The 20330-nt window shown below is 38.0% G+C and overlaps 1 protein-coding gene across 5 annotated transcripts in view; it reads left to right on the forward strand.

The window, feature by feature from the left end:
• Positions 1-20330, forward strand: part of MECOM (MDS1 and EVI1 complex locus) — a 602573-nt gene that overhangs the window by 521921 nt on the left and 60322 nt on the right. Inside the window, exon 1 of one of the 5 annotated variants that reach the window (XM_025376652.1) lies at positions 16942-18260. The exons of 3 other annotated variants lie outside the window; for them this stretch is intronic. The gene's annotated coding sequence lies outside the window, so the exon portion shown is untranslated. Of the gene's footprint in view, positions 1-16941; positions 18261-20330 lie in introns of those variants that run through there. One more of the 5 variants, XM_025376654.1, reaches the window with a different exon arrangement.

The following is a 20330-nucleotide window of genomic DNA, read 5'->3' on the forward strand; positions in this document are numbered from 1 at the left end:
CTGAGCTGTGAGACATAATTATGGTTTCATGCCATAATGTTAAAAATCAAATATAATTGTTTTTATTAGCATACATTTTATGACATAGATTCATAGCTGGAGACAAAAAAATAAGCAATTATTTTCCTTCTTTAATTTTTCCTTTGTGTTTTTAGGGAAATCTAAGTGAAAAATATACAATGAGGATAGATGATTTTTTTTTTTATGGTCACTTTTGAGAACTTTAGTAGATTAAAATTTTACTTCCAAGAAGTGCCTCTCTCCCTGTATTAAGTACTGAATTCCTTTTTGCATGTATCTTTTCCTAAAAGACTATTGTATTAGTCGATTTTCATGCTGCTGATAAAGACATACCCAAAACTGGGCAATTTACAAAAGAAGAAGGTTTATTGGACTTACCGTTCCACATGACTAGATGGTGGAAGGCAAGGAAGAGCAAGTCACATGTTACATGGATGTCAGCAGGCAGAGAGAGAGCTTGTGCAGGGAACTCCTGTTTTTAAAACCATCAGATCTCATGAAATTCATTCATTATCATAAGAACAGTGCAGGACAGACCCACCCCCATAATTCAATCATCTCCCACTGGGTCCCTCCCATAACATGTGAGAATTAAGGCAGCTACAAGATGAGATTTGGGTGGGGACACAGAGCCAAACCATATCAACTATAATTTAAATATATTTAATCAATGAAAAACTAATTGAAAAAATAGCATGATATCACAAACCAAACATCGGTTCAAATTGGTTCTTACTTTGATTAAGATTGAGCCTTGGCAAAATCATGTTGCTTCACTGGCCTCCATTTAATTACTAGTACACAGCATAGATTCCCTGATGTCCCCAGAGAATATTTTGGTCTTGAAAATACCCACTAGTGGTGCCTCTTTTATTAATCTAATGTTTATTATTAAACTGATATTAGGGGTCCTAAGAGTCCCTGTCAGTCACTGGTTAGCTCACAGTGACCCTAAATGCCAACTCCCAATTACCAAGGACATGATATCTTTGGCTTCTTAACAGACCAGTCTTTCAGGTCATTACGTCTGAAATAGTGTAGCCTTGGAAAAGAACATGGCAGAATATATAGGCAGATTGATCAGAGTTTGAATCCCATTTTTAATACCTACCAGTTAGGTGACTTTGGGCTACTTCTTTTTTCAGTCTTATTGAGTTCAGTTTTGTCATCTGTAAAACAAGGAAAATAATCACCTTGTAGTCTGTTAGTGAGCTGTTACATGAAATGATGTATACTAAGCTTTCTACATAGAATAGGCACTTAATAAAGATTGTATTATAATTACTATTTTTTATCATCTTGCCAGCATCTATTACTTCTATTACTTCAATGACTTGCTAATTGGTCACCCAGGATCCACTTGCCCTCCCCCTACCCCAATACACTTGCCACATTGTTGCCAGTGGAGTTTTCAAAGATGAGAATTTGGCAAGGGTTATTGTCTGATTTGTTTCTGAATGAAGGAATACATGAGTGAAATTAACAAGATTGACTAATGTTAGAAATAAAATATTTAAGTAGGCTTGCTTTAAAAGAGAAAAGATGAATGGATATCTTTTGCCTACATATCCAATCTTAGCCAAATTATTTACAAATAAGTTAAATCCAGGGGCCTATTTTTAAGTAACTACAGCACAGAAAACTGCACTGAATAGTACATATTTAGGCATTATGCTTAAGATTTAAAAGTGTTTTGTGCTATATTAAGATTTAAAAGTGTTTTGTGTTATATTATTATCATTATTGCAAATGAGTTGAATATATGTAGATATAATGTCCTTGGTTGTTAAACAAAATAGGAAGACCCATTATCCGAAATAAAATACTTCTAGTTTGCCTACAAAACGTTATGCCTGGATATGAACCTTTAGTGTGTTAGTAATTATTAGATTAAAAAAGAATTACTCTTACTGCTTTCATATTTTACCAGAAGAATTACTGTTAAATTTTCCTTTAATTTATTCTGACAGATTCACCCAGCACTTAGTATGAAGCTGTCTAGTATATTGGAATCCATCAGAAAATTAATCTGTTTGGAACACACACATGAAGATAAACATACCTAAGCTACTACAATCTATATTTTTAAAACGTGTGAGGATGATTTTACACACCTAATGAACAATAGTATGCTGGGTTTTTTGCAAAACAGTTAAATGAACATTGAAAATATGTTTTGCCTAAGCTCCCAGTAATATTATTTTCCACTTTTGCCTATCTTTTGAATGAGAGCAAGTCTCACCTCTTTCATGAAGCTTCCTGTACCATGCCATCCTTTATGCATCTCCCTTCTTTTTGAATCTCTGCAGCACTTATCATTCGAACGACATAATTTAGTACTTAATGACGTACAGTCTTGTACTATTTGCCATTCTTTCAAGTAGCTTAGTCTTGTCTCTCTAAATAGACTGCATGGGACTTAATGGCAGGGACAGTTGTTTAATATTAATTTTTTATTCCCTCTGCCTTCCAAACCTTATCCTGCAGCATATTTGGTTTGGTAATTTTCAACCTGTGAGTCAAGAGCCAAGGAATCAGAGAGAGTGATGTGGGGGCTAGGGAAATATCCCAGAGCTATTCTGTAATGGTCTGAGGACATCAGGCAACTGAATTCTCTGTATCCACCAAAGAGCTTTGGCTGGTGTGCTTGGTGTCTATTGCTGCATCACAAATTATCCCAAAACTGAATGGCTGAAAACAACAGTGAACATTTAGTGCTCTCAGTTTCTATGGTTTAGGAATTCGGGGGTAGCTCAGCTATCTGGGCAATTGTGGTCCAGGGTTTCATCAGGTCGCAAGTAAAATGGCAGCTGTGGTCATCTAAAGATTAGACTGAGGCTGGATAATTTGTTTTCCAAGGCCACCCTTTCACATAGCTGGCAGGTCCTAATTGTTCCCTGCATAGACCGTTCTACAGGCTACATCATGTTCACAGCACATGAACGACAGGGAGAAAGACAGAGAGAGAGACTCTTTTAACCAAGCCTCAGAACTCACATATCATCCCTTTCTCCTCATTCTGTTTATTGGAAGTGAGTCACTAAGTCCAGCTTATATTCAATGTGAGGAGAATTAGACCACTTTTTGAAGAAGGGGAGAGAAATTTTAAAATTTCTAAATATATTTAAAAACCATCACAGATGGGTGGTCAGTATATTTATCTTCTCTCTTTACCATCAACATAGTACCTGGAACATGGAGAGGATGAATGAGTGAATGGTTTGTCTTTAATCTGTGACCAGTAAGTATTTTTTTTTAATCAGGAAAAAAAAAGTCCTAGGTCTTCTTTTAGATCTATCTGTATCCTCTAAATTCTGAACTGTTGGCTTAGGGAATTTGTAAATATCTGTCTCAGACCCCTTTTGATGGTGGTGTCAAGGTAAGTATGTAAAAATAAGACTGTGTCTCTCTTGCTGTATATAAGGATGCTGAGGCTCAGCTGCCATTGCCAGCACTTATACTAGGTTTGGTCTTCCCAGTAGTGGCAGTGATTCACCAGGATCCATGCATGGTTCTGTTCCCTTATGACTAAGTATAGGGTGTGGTATGTAACCAATGGCCAACCCAATAGATTTTTTTCCATTGGATTTTGGAGCTCCTTAAAAGTGGTGACCATGACTTAATCATCAGTGCACATTCAGTGTCAAATGATGTGCCAGAATATAGAAGATTCCTCATAAACACTTGTGGAGTAAATTGAACTAAGTTGGTTTACATGTTGAACTCATTGTCCTGCTATTGTAACATAAACTTCCAGCCAGCAGAAACAATTTTTGCACCCAAAATCAAACAGCATCTACTGAGGTCCTCTGGATTCACACTAATGTCTTATCCTGTGTATTGTCCTTCCTTTTCTGTGAATGTTTCATCTTCTTTTTACCACATTCTGAAGAAATATATATATTTAAACATTTTTAATTTTTAATTTTTGTGGGTACATAGCAGGTGTATGTATTTATGGGATACATGAGATATTTTGATCTAGGCATACAACGCATAATAATCTAATCAGGTTAAACGAGGCTATCAATAACTTCAAGCATTCAGCCTTTCTTTGTGTTACAAACAACTCAGTTATACTCTTTTAGTTATTCTAAAATATACAATATAGTAGTCACCCTGTTGTGCTATCAAGTACTAGATCTTATTCATTTAGCTTACTTCAAATATTGAGGAAAATGTCATTCAAATGTAATTTCTGTTCAAGGTTTATTTTAAAAAACACATATCATTTCTAGTGTAATTTTGAAGATTCTTATTTTTCTTCATATGTTTTTTCACCTGTCTCCAAAAAAGTCCTTTCTTAGAAAATGTTTTTCCCCATTCAGATTGTGATTTCTGGCTTAGTGTTTGGACACCATTATGAATTTGTATGTGTGAATTTGTATTCCTATCATTTATTTTGGTTACTCTGGCTCTGTATGTTTTCATCTGTTTCTCAGAAGCAAATTGCTGCCTGACTAACCAGAAAATAAATCAAAGGGACAAAATATTTGTTTCTCTTTTTATATAAAGATGGCGATATAAAAACCCACCACCAACAAAAAACCACAGAGGGTATTTGCGTAGAAAGTACCAACTATTTTATTGAGTTAGAACTCCATTTAATAATAGCTTATGCTTATTAGGTGCTTATTATGTGATAGACACTAAGTGAAGTGCTGTGCGTGGATTACCGCATTTAATCCTCTCAACAGCCCTACGAGATACTTTTTATCATTATACTCATTTTACAAAGGAGGAAACCAAGGTGATAAGTAACTTTAAATATGCCACACCCCAAGCACATAGCGAAGCTGTGATTTGAATCCAGGCTGCCCCACTGCAGAGTCTGTGTTGTTAGTCACTATCCTAAACTTCTTTTTTAAAATTTTTATTTGGATTTATGCTGTCTCTCCAAGTACCATACTTCTTTATGAGTCTCTATTTACCATTACACTCAGTACTTTGTATACTTCACCTCAATTGTTTAACCCTAATAACTTCCTATAAGTCCCATTATTGCAATTTTGTTTATTTATTTATTTTTACTCATTTATTTATTATTATTATTATTTTTTGAGATGGAGTCTCACGCTGTCGCCCGGGCTGGAGTGTGGTGGCGTGATCTTGGCTCACTGCAACTTCTGCCTCCTGGATTCAAGCAATTCTCCTGCCTCAGCCTCCCAAGCAGCTGGGATTACATGTGCCTGCCACCATGCCCAACTAATTTTTTGTATTTTTGGTAGAGATGAGGTTTCACTATGTTGGTCAGGCTGGTCTCAAACTCTTGACCTCATGATCTGCCCGCCTCAGTGTCCCAGAGTCCTGGAATGATTATAGGCGTGAGCATGCCTGGCCCACAATTTTAGAGATACTAAAAGAGAGGCTGAAGAAGTTGAAGCAACTCAGTGTCACATAACTAGAAGCAGACTCCATCGAGGGCTCTAACATCAGAAGGCTATGGTCTAGCAGGAAACTGTGGATGAAACTGATTGCTCATGAGACCAAATGTTTTCCTTTTTGCTGAGGGGAAGCTTGTAGTTTACTGGGCCCTAGGAAGAAAACTTCCTACCTCATTATGGCAGCTTACCATGTACAGCCCATCACCTTCCCTGTGAAAGGCCATGAAAGGCAGGAAGTTTGTGAAAACAGATGACTGGCACTTCGTCCTAGGTATGGGTGATTCGAGATTTGAGTTATGAGAGCCATGAACCTCGGTTATCAACTGGACCACACACAAAAAATTTTGGGGGTTAGGGAATAATTACAGAAATGCTGGTTTGCACCCCACTATGCATAAAAACACACTAATTGTCTCAATTATTTATCTTGTCATTGCAATGGAATATTTTTCATAAATGAAACCAAATTCAGTGTATTTACATCTTACTGAGAGCTTAGGTTCTACAGTGAGCAGGTAGTTGAAAATCAAGTATAATCAAAATTTTTCTCTGCTCAGCTTTTGAACCATCCAGTGTTGGAATGGATCACCGTGGCTTCAGACGCGCACCAGAGGAAGTGGTATATTTGCATTCAGAGGATGCATGGTGTGAAAAATACATACCTTTAAATCCGAGAGTCACACCTGATGGAACACGATACTCATAGTACAAAGGGCATTTGAACACTGATTCCTTTTGAGGAAACAGATGATTCATGTTTCCATCTCATGCTCTTTCCTGGGTAAAGGCTTATTCATTCTCCCTCCCTCTTTCTCTCATCCATACTCCCTCCCTTCCATTTCTCTCTGTTTGTAATAGTTGAATATTAGTAAGTTGAACGTGTATATGTTGTGATGTCACTGTGTTTTCCAAGATTAAAATTCAGCAAAATATATTTTTATAAAGACTTTTGTAATGACTTTCTGGAAATATTCCCACACTGATTACCAAGGAGATCATATACAGACAATGATAAACAGTTTTATGGCAATTTCTCCATGGACAACAACCACCACAACATTTTTTAAAAGTTACATAGCTAAAACACTTAGTGAATCATTTAAATTTAATTAATCAACACTTTTCTGAGAACTTTTGAACTTCGCCTGCTCTTGTAGAATGGATGTGGGGAGGAGAAATATGAAATTGTATAAGGCAAAATGTAATATTAGACAAAAGTATGAGTTAAAAATTTTAAACCTGTAGTCATTTCAATCACTTTCCTAGGCTCATAATTTCAGTGTTCTCCACATCATGATCCAGCTGTATGGTTTATTTATAAATTGGCAGTGCAGATTATATGTGGAGAGAAATTATGTGTGAATCAGGGTGCATATTTTTCTTTCCTCTTTAAGTATTTCCATTCATGTCCCTTCTGGCATTCCCCCTTCTAGTTGTAGGGCACTGCCTTAGCAAACTTGGATTTGTTTTCCAGCCAAGAAGTACATACAAAACACAAATACCTTTGAGAATCTGCTTCTTGGAAGTTGACCAGTACTTAATTCTGGAGTCTATAGACAGGCTATATTAAGATTTTATTTGAAGTTGAATAATTGACTCAACAAAATTTACAGAAAGATATTTTCAAAGCTACCGCTGAATTAATGTCCATATTTTCACAATGATATAGAGATTGTATTGGTACTTTAATTGCTATTGGAATATTTTGACATTTTACCATTTGATATGTATCATAAGATGTGACACTCACTAAATTGATTATAAACTAAACATACTTTTCTGACTCTGTAGTGTTGTTACTTTTATTTTTTAAGTGTTTGGCTATAGTCATTAAAATAGTAAAATGAAATTTTAGGACTTCCAACATAGAGAAAGGATAAATGTTTCATGAAATCATTGATAATAACTTAACACATTCTTTGTTTCTTAACTCTGTAACAGACATCATAACCAAGTATAAGTAATATGCAGCATCAGCCATCAGAGATTTGGAGGGGGGCAATTATTCTGAGGGCAGAATTGCCTGACTAAGCCTTCTTCCTTCCTTTAGTGTATACCTCTTTAGGTGTACTTTCAATAGAAGCAAGCATATTCAATAGAACACAAATTAATCACAGCCTCACAACCATTAGTGCTCTTTGCAGAGAGGACTGTGTGTTCGCTCCTATGAAATGTTCTGTTTCTCAGGATGATGAGTTAATTCATCTGGAACAACATTAGTTCATCAAGGTTTGTGGTTTATCTAAAGATCAAATTCCTGTAATTTTGTATGCCATCTGATTTAATGTCTAGTTAGTTTAGTGGTTAGACAGTCATGGGCAGGCGTAACACATGAATCTAATATCAAAAACTGGAAAAAAGGCGAATTCTTAAAGGTTTAATTCGGGCATCCTTAGATGGAGATTTCACTGCTGCTTTTCTTTCTCCTAGGGAAATGCATATCTAGATAATGCCAAATCTTATTGAGAAAAATCTAAATAATATAAAACATTGCATGGGAATATGCCATGGTAAAAATCTTTGCTTTAGAAGGACTTCTAATGAGGGAGGATAGGAAGAAGTGGGTTGATCTTGAAATGAGATTGTACATATTCCTTTGGAAGGTTCTCAGGTCGTGTACTCAAATACTATTGTAATAGTTCACAGGCAAAGGATCAATTGACTAGAGTTTACTGATAACCTACTTTCTTTGTGAGCTTTATAGACTTTTCAAATGCTTTCAAGTTGATTAAAATGTGGAAGCTTCATTTTGTCTTTATTTTTTTGTGACTGTTTTGTAGGGACTATTTTTTTTTATCAAGAGTTGAGAACAGTCAGCTGATAGAAAAATATATGTATGGGGATATTTACGCTTTTCTGAAACAAAGTAATATAAAACTTTACTTACAAAATTGTTTTCCTTAGGTGTTCCAGTGGAAGGGGAGAGGGGCTTTCATATAAGCTTAATTACCTGTGATGATGCCTGGTTGAATAAGCCAAATAGGTCTCTTTACTAAAGGACTTCCTAGACTTTCAGAGTTTTAGACTTAAGAGTATTTAGTACATTGGTGCTCATCGTGAAGCTCCAGGAGGGAGCTATCTTTATCCACTGGGTGAAGTTAGCTCTGAGTTGACCTCAGAGCCGATTTCCAGGGAATATCTGCTAATAAGTTTTCTAGTAACCAATTAGAAAATGCTGGTGTGAAGGATGTTTCCTGCCATCGAACAGTCTACAGGCAGATTGGCTGATCACAGAAATATCCCAAATGATTTTAAGTATAATGACTAATTAGTAAATGGTTTTAATATTACATACTGTAAAAATTTCAAGGAAGAGAACCTGGAAGGCTTTGCAGGAGCTTGATGAATGGAACTATCACTTTACCTACTTGATCTATTGTTTCATCTCCTGAATGCTGTCAGTATGAGAGGTAAGAGAAGTGAAGGACCTATATCAGCGCAGTTGAAGGGCCAAGAGCTTCTATTCATATTTCCAGTTGTTAACCAGTGCTAAAGATTTGTGTAGAGGAAACAAGCAGGAAATGGGCCTAGAAAGAAGATAAATTGGACATCAAATTGTAGAGGAGGAGATTGCATATTGGATAAGGGGCTTTATTTTCTAGCAAATCAGGATCCATTGGAGTTTTTGTTAATGCAGTTTTTCTTTTGGTTTTTGCTTTTTACCTTTTGTTTTTAGGTAAAGCAAAGCATTGTTATAACTTTGTTCTTTTAGGAAGACTAATGTTTGGTGTAAAAATGCCACAAAAACTCAGGCCTAAAAGGACAATGGCCTTCACTAGACCAGTGCCAGTGGGAAAATGAGCTTCCTGTAGAAACAATTTAACAGACCAACTGAACCAATGACTATTTATTGGGGACAGTGGAAGAAGAGGAGTCCAAGATATTGTCCAGGATTTGTGCCCAGAGAAAGGAGAGAGATGGTAAAGAAATGGAAACATGAGATGAGGCGAGTATGGCAATATTGTGCTATCTGGATAAGCAGCAGTGGTAGGAATTCCTTTCTAAATCCCTGAAAGAGAATTATCACTGCATCAACTGATTCCTAAGGGGGAATAGTGTTAAATAACCAAGTTTGCTTGGATGTAAATAAAGTAATTCCCCACACACTTAGCCATAATTAATTCTTACAAAGAGGCTCAAAGACAGTTTAGTTTATGATGAAAAGCTGCTACTGAAGATGTCAGTAGGAACAAAACTTGATTCCGCCCTTAAAAATCCTACAGTGGTCCTTAGGAGGACAAGAGCATTAAGGACACACCAGTAAGTAAGGAAGAACTGGCTATAAACCAGGAGAGAAGCACAGATAATTTGGGGTAAAGGATGAAAATGTCAAGCTTGGGTGGTAAAAATCAGCGGGCATAAAAATTGGTTGGTTTAGAAGGATGGATAAGATTTTATCTAAGATAACTAAGGCAAAATAAATTATAGGCTGAGCAATAATAATGATAGCAATTAAACTTATAATAGCAATACCAATAATAATAGCTATTTTCTATTGACTACATCCTATATCCTCTGCATGACTTTAAGTGATTTACGTACACTGCCTCATTGAATTCTAAAAAAAAAAAAAAAAATGGAATGAATTTATACTGAATTGTTAGGCAATTGGAGCTCACTGAAAAACTGTGAGCAAGGGAATAAGTAACAGCAGATGGTTGAGAGGATTAACATCAAGGACTTTAAACTGGTGGGAGAGTGAATGGTGGTCAGAGGATCTGGTAGGAGATCATTGCAATAATTCAGACTAGAGGTAACAGGCATCCAAGTTAGGCATTCAAACTAGGTGAGAATGGAAGTCAAGGAAGGACCTGATCCACTTTGTTTTTCAACAAACATCTACTAAATACTTGATGTCATGCATTATGGTAGACTCTGGGCAATAGGGGCAAAAAAGATAGACCCAATTCCTGTCCTCTTGGTACTTAAAGTCTACCTACCAGGAGACATTGTAGAGAATAAATTTCCTGGCCTTGGTAACAATTATTGACTTAAAACTAGTCCAAGGTGTGTATGTGTGTGTTCTTACCCTAGTTTCTAGGGCTCTGAAACTCAATGGTATTCCACCTTTGCCTCAGAATACTCTCTCTTACTGATTGGCAGAGAACACAGTGGGTAGAACAGAACAAACTCAGCTGCAAGCCAGACAGAGATGGACATCTTCATGGGTAGCACAGCTTGAGAGAAAAAAAACATTTTTCTTAAAATTCTTCCCTTCCAAGGTCAGGGTAAGGATTAGGGCAACTGACACTGGAATGGAAGAAAGAGGATACAAAAATACTTACACTTTGCTGTTCCCCAAAGTATAGGTCAGACTGTCTTCCTTATTGTGCATGTATGTAAGTTTACTCTAACCCATTACACAAACACAAATACTGTGAAACTTACAGTATTTTGACCTGTTCCCATAAACTCAGAGCAGTTCACACTCACGTTACCCAATTTATTTTCCCAACACTCGTAATAGGCTGATATTATGAAACTTTCATGGAAACCTACTCAAAGGTTAAGTGACTTACCCAAAGGTACACAGCTAGGCGTGGAGACGGGAGGAAAATCAAGCTTCCAACAAACTTTCCCCACAAGATTATGAGTCTAAAAGTATTCTTAAATGGTGTTTCTAAAGCTCAAGGGAAGAAGCTGACCCTGGAGTTATTGCATAATGTGCTAAATACTATATTGAAAGATTGAATTAATTAACATTAATAAAATAATGAAAAATGAATTCCTTATAGAGTTGAGGTTTCTTCCAAAAGCACTTACTACCTCACTTATTTAGTATAAAGTTAAAAAGAATGAGGGATTTTACCTTTTGAGACTAATGATAATCATAAGCAAAGTTACCTTTCATAAAATAAAAGGATAATAGTAATTTTTCCTAGTGATATAAAAATACCAATTGTCTGAACAACTAGACTGATATGTTATGCATTTTTTTGTGAATGTCTTAGTTTTTGTATTTATTTTTTATCATTTATTTATTGAATATATCTTGTAATAAATATCCATCAAAGAGTTAAACATCTCTACTTTTGGGAAATATTTCTCTATTGTCTCTATTTTGCTACCAAAATTTTACAGTATTTTATTAACATTTTTATTTTATCATGATATTTTCATTTAAACTTGGTATAAATTTGTTGCTGTGCATTAACCACTTAGCTCATAGCTTAGGACTGAAACACATCAAAATAGTCCAGCAAAAAATATTTTAAATATGGTAACCTTAATTGGAGTTTAGAAAAATAAAACTTTTGAGTGTAATAATTTATTCACCAGAGCTGTTTCAGCAAAGTACTTCATCTTAGTTTCCGAAGAGCTGCTGGTCGTTACTAACTATATTTTAAAATCGAAGCAAAAAAGAAATCCGCTCTCATTCTGGCCAAATATACTATAAAATATTGAACTGTTAAAATATTTGGCATTTTGGGAAAAGATCAGCTAGGTGATTATGCTTGTATAGTTAATTAATAAGAAAGGAAGTAGGTGATGGTTCACTGGGGAAACTTTTGTTATCACCATGTCTATTTATGAAGGATCCCATGCTGTAGGGACAATAACGGGGTGCTAATTCTGAACGCACACAGTGCCGTCCTACAAAGACATCAAGATTTGTAGGAAATCAACCCTCCAGCAGTCCTGGCAAGCCAGACTGACCCCAGCAAATGAAAATAATCAAAAGTAATTAGAAGCGTGCTGGACTACTCCTCGGAGAGCCGAATAGGAGAGTAAACATGCCTGAATCCTCGAGCCACTGCAAAGGCCCATGTCTGAGCTGTTAGGTGCCCTGACCTTGTCCACATAAAGATGTGATTTATGAAGTGCAGGGCACAGCAGCAGGGCTTCTGTCTTCTCCTGGAGAACCAAATTACTGAGGTGGAGATTAACATGCTTTCAGTCGGGCCCATTTCCAGACCAAGGGAAATTTTTTATTTACATTTTTTTTTAACCTTTAATTTCCTCTTTTCTAACGGCACACCCCAATAGATAAAAAAAAAAAAAAAAAAAAAAAAGGCAGAGTCCACCAAGAGTCACCAGTAATCTCTCTCCAGTGCAGTGGTGATATGTGTTGGGGGCTATAGACAGTCACAGCATTTTTGTTGGTAAATTTGTATTGTGCTGGACTGTTTCACTGGATCTGCCTGATCAAAGCATCACAGAATTCACATTCATGCTTAGAGAACCAAGCTTGCAAAATACTTACTAAATTAAAAAATAGAAAGTATTGAAATTAAACAGAAACAGAATATTACCTTAAATTTCATGGTGTTCTGATCTAGTTTATCTTGCCTAAAGGTCATGCTTCATTACAAAGTTTACTGTATTAAATAAAAAGATTTGGGAGAAGAAATTGTGGGTGGTAGAGAATTTAGAGGAGTAGGAGAAAAGACAAATTGGGAGAAATATTTATATATGAATTAGTGGGAAGTCTCTTGAGTCCTAAAAGACATACTTACATTATTTCTTATCTTTGTGTCAGTTAGGTTAGGTAAGATTTTACAAAATCCTATTCTGACACGGAAAAGGAAGCATTGATTTTGTTTTTAAACACACATCAATATCTATACACGAAGCTAATTTAATTAGCAGGCACTTATTGTTCAGCCAAATGTCATTTTCTCAGATTATTTCATGCTTCTTGACAGGAACCATATGAAACAGGATTTAACAGAATCTCAATGAATAAAACTCCACTTGAGAAATGTAAAAATGCACATGTACATTCTTGAAAAGCTACAGAAAAATAATGTTAAAACAAAAATGTTAGGCTTGGAGTTTAGTGTATATTTAGCCACCTCAAGAAACTCAAAGCTGCAGAATTAAGGGAACTTAGACTGAGGTTATAAAGTGCCTTCCTCTATAAACTAAAAACATAATGTCAGGGTGAATGGGAACATACTTTATTAACTTTATGGTATTGAAAACTGCCAGCAAGTTGTCTTGTTTTTAAATATTGTCCTCTGCAGAGTGTTACAGTGCTGTTTGTCCACAGGAAGCCTATTAAAAGTGGACAGTGCAGTCATTTCATCTGGCTTTGGCTGGACTGCTTTTCTTTCCTTTAATGATGTGCTGGAATGTACCATGCCCATAGGGTCTCCATTAGCAGAACTTTTACTTCTGGGACGACCATGAAGTTTAAGGCTTAAAAGAGGCATCAGTTTACAGTCTTGTGGGAATCACTTGAATACTGGAGCACTAACTTCTTACTGCTTTAACTAATATATTGACTTATTTTAAATAAACAGTTACACAATGAAGGCAGAGCCAGTGGCCTTATTGGAAATCTTTGGGCTTTTTAAAGATTCTGCAATCCACACAGCTGGGGAAGGAAGGAAGGGGCCTGAGGAGGGTTTATGCCCTTTTCAAACCAGGAAGAAAACACATTAACCTCTCCCACCCCAGCGCTGCCATCAGCCAAAGGGGGATCTTTACAACTCCCAGAAAATCTATCAGCTCACACTCAACCCTCATATTTTCCAATGCCCTTTTCCTGGTAAACAACAATTAACAGAACAAGAAAGAAAAAATAATCATTCCTTCTGGAAAAATGTTTTTAAAATCTGGTTCTCTTTTTAAACATCACTGATGAATCATTCCATTTTCTGCTTTCCCCGAAGCTATACATTTGTTATAGTTTGTTCTATACATTTGTTATAGTTTGTTCTCCTACTCCATCCCCTTAATATTTAGATCATCTGTCCTGATACATGTTTGCAAATTAAAGCTGGTTTGAGATTATAGTAAAACCATTATTTTTAATAGCCCATTTCAAGGGCAGTGCTAAACACTGCAGAACACGCATGGTACTGATTACTGCTGAGCAGACAGCGGCTTTTGCAGATTAATTTGTAACTGGGAACTACTGTAAACAGATTTCACCAGAAATCCCAAGGAATAAAGGGAATTGGTGATGGTATTTGGCTCCTTGTATTTATTTATTGTTTTAGAAACCTTCTGATGGAAAGCAAGCTCACAGGCGGAGAAGCAAGCCCCTTGCAAAAACATTTTCCTCTAACCTTCTCTCCTGTTTCATTCTTTTATTGGGGAAGACGGATCAGGTCTTCTAAAGAATTCTTATTTAAATAGCAAGAAGCCCCTTTCATGAGAAACAAGGCCAGTCTAACTACTGTGGGATTTCAGAACCCTATCTTTAAACTTTAAGCTGTGTCAAGAAAAAGTGAGATGACTCTGCCTTTACATGAAGTTATTGTTATATACCCAAAGGAGAAAGGGAGTGGGATGAGGTGGGGGAGAGGAGAGAGACAGACAGATAGACAGACAGACAGACAGACAGACACACACACACACACACACACACACACACACAGAGAGAGAGAGAGAAAGAGATTAAGATTTAGTGTTCTGTTAGCTTCCTTTGCCCAGGTCCTTCTGATGATTTCCTTTAGTCTTTTTCACAATTTATTCAGTGGAGAACAAGACTGATGATGACGATAATGATGATATTAATATAATAATAATGATGATGCAATAAATTCTCCATTCTTCTAGGTACATCTTCCAAGGTCTCGGAGGGTAAGCGTTCGCTCTTGGTTATATTTGGGGAAGAGAAGCTCAGACGTAGGAATAGCCTTCGCTCAGGCTGATGTCTGCAGGCCTGGACTGCAGTGTGCCCTCCTCCCGTTGTGAAGCTCGGGAGGACGCGGAACGGCGGGCGAGGTGGAAGGCAGAGCTGGGTTGCCGGCGCCTGGCGGGCAGAGGCGGTTTCACCTGGGTGGCTGGAGCCGCCGGCGCTGCGCTTTATTTCGGAGCGCAATGCCATCTACCGGCGTCCTGCCGTACCTGCAAGTATCCAGACCTTGAAAGTCGCTCCGCCTCCCCCCACCCGAAGCCAATGTAGGGGAAAAAACTCGGAGGCCCTTTCCACGAAATCCTAATTTAGCCAGGACCTGCCAATGATTCCACACCACCTTTTTTTTTTACCTATCTACGTTTCCTCGTTTTGAAAGCAGTTTTGTAAAGGGCAAGGAGGTGGGGGGGTTGCTGCAGGGCTGGGGCAGGGGTTGGGGCGCTGAGCTCCCAGACCCCCTGATCAGGTCGCACTGTCTGAAGCAATCGGTTCCCCAGATTACTTGTATTTAATACACAATGCATCATAAAACAAATCCCTCATCCTGACAGGAAGAAAATAGAACAGCTCATAGCTCGAGCCGGTCCAATTTATGGCTAAATTAAAAAAAAAAAAAAAAAAAAAAAAAAAAGCTCCGACAATGGGCAAGTTGAGGAAGGGCAGGAAATCAATGGCCACGAACCCGGAGCTCTTAAAGGTTCTCAAACGCCCAACTCTATGGGAATATCTGACCGGGTTTTAGGTTATTTACAAAGGATTTTTCCTGTCCTACCTACCACTGCTGTGCGATTTTCTCTCAAACAATGGCCATTATCTGAAATAACAGTTCAATGTCACAGATAACAGGCCACTGAAACGAATTAGTCACCACTTCTCGTCATTTTCTTTCCTCCAATCCCTCCCTTTTGCTACTATTTTTGTTTTTAAATCAATATTTTGGGGAAATATAGTTCTACTGGATTTACACGTTTATTTGCACTTGGAGAAAACAAAAAGTGAGTGGCACTTGTGTTATTCCGTTTGCAGCTAAAGTTTAACCGTCAGCACACTTTCCAGCCCCTCTTGCCCCACCTCTCCCCCGCAAGTGTCCCTAGACTCGCTTACTTTGCTTTACTTTCCATTGTTGAGCTGGGGAGTTGGATTTTGTCCATTTGTTTTTATGAATGGAGTTTTGTGATAAAAACGCGTTAACTTCCATTTAGCCAGTGGGATTTACTAAATCTTACAAAGTTGGTCATGAATAAATCTGTAGACCCTTTTATTTCGCTATGTATCCCCTGTATTCCTTCTTCCAATGTCTTTTCTACAATGTGTTGGTTTAAATGTACCCAAGGTATATTAGAAAGTTATCAAACATAGGAGAGTGCCGATTACTAAAAGCAGCATTTATGATGTTAAAAGTTCAAAAATAATCTGAGTTGTCAAATTGCTTATTGCAGTTTTTGGCGTTCAAGGTGTTTTAATTAATGTATCAGATAAAATGGGAAAAACTCACTAGACAGTTATCAATCTCTCTAAACCCATAGTACGCTATTTGGATGGGTTATATGCCAATAGTTTTTCAGATTTTAAAATATCTTTTAAGAAAAATATGATCTGAAAACTTTGCACGCCCTTTTCCTGACCTAGCTACAAGAAGGAAGGGAATAAATTAGAGTGTGAGTTTCAATTAAAAAAAAAATTAATGCTTAGTGGAAAACTGGAAATGTACATATCAACTTTTCACTCTTGAGGTTGCTGTTTTCTGACAATTTCTAAACTATTTATATTTAGTCTGAACTAGCGTCCCTATACCCTAAGCTTTATCCTCGCCCCCTCCAGCGTTACCTCTCCCCCCACCCCCGCCCCCTCCGCCTCGGTGCACACACCCTCACACCCCTGAAAGCACTTCTCCACCCTTCCCCATCCCTCCCATCCCCCATCTCTCTCTGTCCCTCTCTCTCTCTCTCTCTCTCTCTCACACACACACACACACACTCGCGCGCGCGCGCGCACACACACACACACACACACACACACGCACACACCACACTTGTGCTTTCAGGACATCGAAACAGAGGCTATTTCCCTGGGGAAAGAAATCCTGCCTGGCGAGATCTCCCCATTGGTTGTTTACCCGGAGAAATCTACATGTTTAAGGGGGATGGTGCATCCATAATCAGTCTGTCCCTATAGGACTTGGGTCTTGGCGACCTTTTTGTGACCTCTCCCGCCAGAGGAGGCTGCTGTCACTTTAAAAATTTAAAAGAGGAGCCCGTCTGGCTTCCGATCAGATCTCTCTGGGCGGCGGGAGATAGCTCCCTTTCTCCCTCGCCCCGGGTTCTTTCTGGATGGCCGAGCAGATCCTCTTTAAAGAGACAGTTCATGAAATAGAAACCCGGCGGCTGAGCTTGGAGTTGCGAAAGGGGACGATCCCGTGAGGGTCCAGGACCCGCGAAGGCGCTGCGGAGGATCTGAAAGGGGGATAGAGCTCCCCTCGCCTCCCCAGGCCCCCCACCTTTTCAAACTCTCCTCCTCCTGCTTGTTTTCCCCCCTTGGAACTGGGAAGGAGAAGTAGAAGTTTTAGTGGGTTTCAGATAACTTTCATTACACATCGGGCTGATAAGAGCAAGAGAAAGTGAGAAAAGAGGGAGGTGATGTGAACCAGAAGGAATAGCTCCGAGCTCATTTAGGAAGGGGGGAAAAGCCAAAACACACCAAACCCGGGTCACCCAGACGACAGAAGACTTCATTTCTTGTATTAAAAGTACACTGTTGGCGGACAATAAATCCGAAACGCGTGGTGCTGGAGAGCAGATCCTAGAGACGGACAAAGTTGTCAGAGACCCATTTGGAAATCGAGACGCGAGGCTTTAAAAAAATTATTATTATTATTTTTAAACATCTCGAAATGTTGCTCGGGATCGTTTGAAAGGATTTTCGTGCAGGAGCGTTGGGGGCTGCTGATTATTTTATTTTGTTTATTTTGATTCTTCTGTGATTGCCTATTATTGCTGAGTTGAGGCCATAGAAATCTAAAGGTAAGAGAACTCCTCACTTTAAAAGGAAAAAAAGTCTGGGCGATGTGAAAGTTTGTCACTTCGGACAGTTTCCTGCCCGGGCACCGTTTCTACGGGCGCCCCCCGCCCCCAGCCTTCTTTCCTCCTCGCCCGCAGTCTCGCGGAGCCCTGCTGCTTATCTACGTTGCTAAGCCGGGCGATTTCCTTGTTCCTCCTGCGAAACGGTGCGGTCTGGACACGTCTCCGGGGTGGGTCGTCCGGCCTTCGGTGGGTTTCTCTGCCGACTTGTCGGCCTCTTTTCCTTGCGCTCTTGTCCTCCTTCCCCTCCCTCCGTGTGTCTCTGTCCGTCGGTTTCGGGGACGCACAAGGTGCGGTTGCCAAAATCTGAATTCCTGGCACCGGCCACGCGACTTTGGAGCCGCTCTCGGCCGAGTTCCACCTTGCCAAGTAACAGCTTTGCTGTCCAACATCGTGTGCTGCTTCGCGAGAAAGTCACATTCGGACCCTTTGGCTAGATTATGGGGATTTTTTCCCCCTTTTGCTGTTGGTTTTTTGAAAGGGCCTTTCTCTAAAGTCTACCTAAAGGGGGTTTTTTTTTTCTTTTCTTTTTTTCTTTTCTTTTTTTTTTTAAAGCTATCTTTGGAGCTTGACAGCTTTTAAAAACACAGGAGTGTGTTATATGAAATGACTGAAGATGTGTCGTTACTTTATTTTATTAGAGATTTCCGACACGATTAAGACATTTGGGAGACAAATGCAGTTCTGCTAGCAAATCAAAAGTGAATAATTCACCCAGGGGGCAAACGTTTCTGGAGAAAGCTAAGCTTTTGTCTTGGGGCAATAATATTGAGAGGAAGAATGTTAATATGATGGTGAAATCTTTGAATAATCATGTAACAGATTATGTAAAAAGACATTCTTTGGAAATGAACCTTTTAAAAAATTAATTTTGCTGTTGACAGTGGCAATGCTAATAATGTTAACACAGAATAAAATTACACCTACAATTTTTATGTGCAGTATATGTAATACTTAACTCCCTGCCCCTGTAAAAGGGAATGCTTGAAAGCTAAGGGGATGGATGCTTCTTGACTTTGAAATTAACAAGTTTTCCACGTCTCTCTGCAAATATGAAATGGAATTAGTGTTGCATTTCACTGGCTTTATTAAATATTTCTTTGGTGCGTCAGGAGAACTGCCTTTTTTTTTTTTTTTTTTTTTTTTTTCTGCCAGTCAAGGAAACAAACAACAAAAGATCAACCAGAAACCAAACAGACTGAGCAAACCAACAAAACCCAGCAACAAACTCCAACTTTTTACTATTTAAAAATGTGCATTGCTATTGTTATTTATGTACCTTCTCAACATCTGGGATGGGGGGAAATCTCAAAGTGCCATTTGAGTTACTCAGCACTGAGAGTTGAAGTAACATCTTGAAGTTTGTAATTTTATTTATAACAAATTTTTAGAATTTGTCCTCTTAATAGAAAGGATATTTAAGTGTACACTTTTGTCGCTGTTAGTGTGAAGAGGTGTCCTTGAAAAAGAAGAGTTTGATTTGTGTGTGTGTGTGTGTGTGTGTGTGTGTGTTTAGCAATATCTCTATCTTACGTTTAATTTTTCTTTTTAAAATTGTGGGACAACTTATTGCCCTTCAATTTCCTCATGGCCAAAGGCTTATTCATAGGGCTTCTTGACTAAAGCGCTCAGAGCACTGGGTTTTTCTTGAAGTATATGGTGAGTTAATGACTTGAATCTGCAATTGGGTGATTGCCTGAATTCTATGCAAAATTGCTTTTGGTCTCAGTACTCAAGAGTTTAATTTTAACTTTTATGTGGGTATGCATACAGCAGAGATCTGTAGGAGTTATTTAATTCAATAATTTTTGTTCTAGGTATATTGCTTAGTCTTTGATAGGAAACTTCCTCGTTTGTATTAACTGATTGACATAACATTACCAGGCTTTGTAGTATTCACCATCAGGTCAACAACTCTCAGCTTTTAATATTGATGTTTAAGACATTATTGCTGTTAGTGAATCAGAATAACTTGGTTTAAGTACACAAGACCTTAAAAATTGAAGTTTCCCTCTTCAATTTTTGTTTAGTGTGTCCTAACTAATGATTAACATTGCGATGGGCCAAATGTAAAATTTCATGAAAAATAACAAGGTACAAGTATACCTAATGATGGCAGTTCGTTACAGTATTTTAATATATTTTATATTTGTTCACAAGGAGCCAGCTTTGTTATTTTGCTTACTAGACAAAATATTGAAACATACATTGACATGTGTTAACTGAGTTTGCCATACTTTGCATGAGTGTTTCCGAATC

Source organism: Theropithecus gelada, chromosome 2 (genome assembly GCF_003255815.1).
Source record: "Theropithecus gelada isolate Dixy chromosome 2, Tgel_1.0, whole genome shotgun sequence".
Taxonomy (NCBI): domain Eukaryota; kingdom Metazoa; phylum Chordata; class Mammalia; order Primates; family Cercopithecidae; genus Theropithecus; species Theropithecus gelada.